We start from the raw sequence: 4,002 nt of genomic DNA on the forward strand, positions 1-4,002 counted from the left end.
TATATATATATATATATATATATATAATTTATCAGTGTTAACAGCAATCTTGATTTGTATTATATTATATTATATTATATATATATAGGCCTATATATATAAATATTCAAAAGATATCTTTATGTTTATAATGTAAAGACATACGTGGAACCTAGTAACACACATTATATATATGCCTATATATATACATATATAAGTATATATATATGTATATATATATATACATATATATATATATTAAATAGTTAATATTACTTTTGAAGATTTTGTTTAAACATTCTTATAAATATATTAATTAATCCGTAGTTAAACATAACTTTGTCAACTCTTTTGAAAATTGGTACGGTATGACATTTAAATCTTTATTGTCAGTGTATAGCAATTATAGAACTATAATGAATTTATTTATCATATAAAAAAATATATCTTGGCCTTATATTTTTGCCATTATACATTTACTTTCCTCAATGATTAACCCACAAAATCTATAATTATATATCTCTATCTTTAGTTTAGGATCACAACTTCTACATATTTGTAGTAGACCTATGTGCTCTGAGTCTCTAATGTTTTCCAAATAATAGTTTATTACTAGAAAAAACGCCAATACTAGCTATAAGTGACCTCAAAGTTTTTTCTTTATTTATTTTTTAGTCAAGGATATTATTTACTGGTAGAATATAATTTTAAGATTTTTTTGTAGTAATTTTATTACAAGTAATAATAGGCCTATATCTTTTTTATGATTTATGTGTTTGAGTGCCATTTAAGCCGCAATCGTATTAGGTTTTGTTTTTTGTCTTTTTTTTGTTTGTTTTTTGTTTGTTTGTTTTTTTTTTTTAATAATAGTGTCCAGTTTTGATTATTCACCAGCAATACATACAAAACAACAAAAATTGATAAACGAAACAATAGAGAACTGAATAACATTCTAAAATGTAATCCACTATATTAATAGCAAGTAAAGTTAATTAACAAGTTTCTATTAGGCCTATACACTCCAACATTTAGCTTCACTTCTTTGTACATTTCGGTAGCATTTAGAGTGAATTCCCTAGAATTATTTATTCTTGATGACTAGAATTTGCTAATGTTCGCCATTGTTTTAAAAATCCAGCCAGAGATCGCTCAGTATTTTAAATAGCAAATTTAAAATGTTTTAGATAGTTTTCTATTTCCAACGTGTTGTTCATTTGAAAGACAATAATTATTTAATATTTATCAGATAGGCATCTGTTTTCCCACAAAAACCTGTCTAATTAAACTTGTGAATTTTGATAAAGATAAAGCATAGTCTGCCCGCCTTAAAGATGTAGGCCTATTGTCACTTAAAGATGACAAAAAAAAAATCATAAAAATTCATTTTGAAATTTACTTGCTCATTTTGCAATAACATACAAATTATTAACTTGAGCATAGAAATGATTGAATTTAACAAAAGTCTACCCTGACTTTTAAACTGGATAATTATAATAAAAATAATAAAACACTTCCAGTAACTGGAAGGGTTTATATCATTTTTCGCTGTAAAATGAGGTATAAACATTTTTTGAAATACACTGATTTCTATGTTCAAGTTGATAATTTGTATTAATTAGGCCTATTACTTCAAAATGGGAAAGTTAATTTGTAAAATGATTTTTTATTACTTTTTTGGTATTTTGCATGGAAAATTCATCTTTAACGGGTATGGGATTGATTGATTGATATTCGATTCACCTAACCGCCAAATTCATTGTGACAAGCTCTCAGCCCTTGAATGTATACCGTACTGTGATCCAATTCCGGATCTAAAGTTCTCTCAGTCCGTGGATGTCTTTCTGTTGTCCAATTTCTACATAGGCCTAATTAAACGCAAACATTCTGTAGGCCTATATTTGAAAGGTAAATCCTCTGCCATTATGCTAATTATTTTTGGGTACCCAAGGAAGCATCCTTTTATACCACGTTTATGTCAATGGCATTGACAATTTAGGGGTTTTAAATGCTTATTTAAGGATAGGGGGAAGCTCTCTCACCCTGACCCAGCTGTAAAGTTATAGGTAAATGATTTGATATCGGTAAAAGGCGTAAAGGTAAAGATAGCAAAATGACCAGTAACTTTGAGCGTCATTGTACTGAATTGCAAATCGGCTTATGAAACAGACCCTTGAGCTTCGGGTTGTTGGTCGCGCCTTGAAAGTTTCTGTCAATATAGACAGTTTAATCCCGATAGTAATAATTATTGAAAAAAAACCCCAATTTACTTCACTTTAGTCCACTGAGACTAGAATTCTGCCGTTTCACATTCTGGATTCACAGATCTTTTAAATTTATTGAAAAAATATATTTTACGGATTAAGAGATTCTGAATTTGATTTCGACCCATACATTTCTTAAATTGCAGAAGTTTTCACTTAGCCCTATAGCCACTGACTGTTCAGGAGATTCAATGGGAAGCGTTTTGCGAAATCCCAATTTATAGGCCTGAACCTTTCCCCTGATTTAATGTTGGCGGGTTTACGTAAATACTTTAACCTAGAGGTCTATATAAACTTGTATTGCAACTGAATATTAACGTAGAGTAATCTTGGTATTTTTTAACTGCGTGACAGGACCTGCTGGTAGATCTATTCGAATCTTTATATTAACCATAAAAATGAAGAGTTGTCTTTGTATCGTCCAATAGGAAATATGATGGCATATTGTATAATGTTATGAGTACACTTCTTTAAGTAACATGAAACTGTCGAGTACCGACGCGGCCTTAAATTCCTTGATTTAATATTTCAATACAAAATATTATTAATACTGTGCCAATATGTAGGTACCGGCAACTATTGTTTTCAGAGCAAAGGTGTAACTTATTAAATAAAGAAAACATAAAAATATTCTTTTCATTTAGGCCTACTATACTATTAATTAACATATTGAATCTACAAGTTCAATCAATTGACTCGATTTAGGACTATTTATTCATTTATTCGGGCAACTGCCTAACTTTATTTAACTCATCCGGACATCGGCCAATAAAGCAAGAATGTAAAAACGAAATCAATATAAATTAATAGACACGACTTCTTTATAATATAATGTTAAAAGCAACGTATACAAACCTAGATAACTGAACTTGTATAACTGAACTTGTAACACGTCTTTAAATGTCGATGACTGTGTTGAGAATTTTTGAGGCACCAATTTGGTAATTCAGTTGTTTCTGTCATTTGATACCGGTATTTGGTTTCTCAGAATGGAATAGCTGATTAGGATGTTTTCTCTAATTCAAAGTTGATATGCCTTGGTCTGCTGGGAAAATGGGACTCAAAGTTCCTAACATTTGTAACGAGTTAGAGGATAGTATTGCTGACTATATTGCCACTAAGCGTCCTTGGTTTACACCCCCCCCCCCCCACACACACACATAGACCCCACTTCAAGTCAAATAGATAATAACAGCGAAATTTAGTACCGTACCGTATTATTACGCAGATTTTACATTAAAAGAGACAGGTGGCCGCCCATAAAAAAGGTATGAGTCTAATACCTAAAAGCTATCTTCACGATGATAAATGACTAGCTCGCAGGTAAATGAGGTACGTCTCTAAAGGTAAAGGTAAAGGTAGAAGAATAACCTATTGCAGCGTCATTGTGCATTATGTAAATGGAGTAAATAGACTTAGGCTCTGTCAGTGATTACTCCTTCGTTCATAATAAAGCATAACTAGGCCTACAGCAAATATATCTATAACTAGGCCTATCAGTTTTCTAAGTTCACACATTACTTGTGATGCTAATTATTATGCCAAACTTCTATGCAAGTGATCAGTTGTATGTTCAGTTCACACTGAAGAAAGTTGCAGGGACTACCAAAATATTAGTGCTCAAATAAACATATTTATGTTCCCTAAATATGACCCTTGCTTTCTGTCTCACTGCATGATAGGACCGGAACATACGTGCCCCACATCGCATATCCTGTCTCTTATACACATCTTTAATCCGTAGTTAAACATAACTTTGTCA

The sequence above is a fragment of the Anneissia japonica genome, unplaced genomic scaffold (assembly GCF_011630105.1).
Source record: "Anneissia japonica isolate Jap-2015-1 unplaced genomic scaffold, ASM1163010v1 scaffold8236_len642391_cov169, whole genome shotgun sequence".
Classification (NCBI taxonomy): Eukaryota; Metazoa; Echinodermata; class Crinoidea; order Comatulida; family Comatulidae; genus Anneissia; species Anneissia japonica.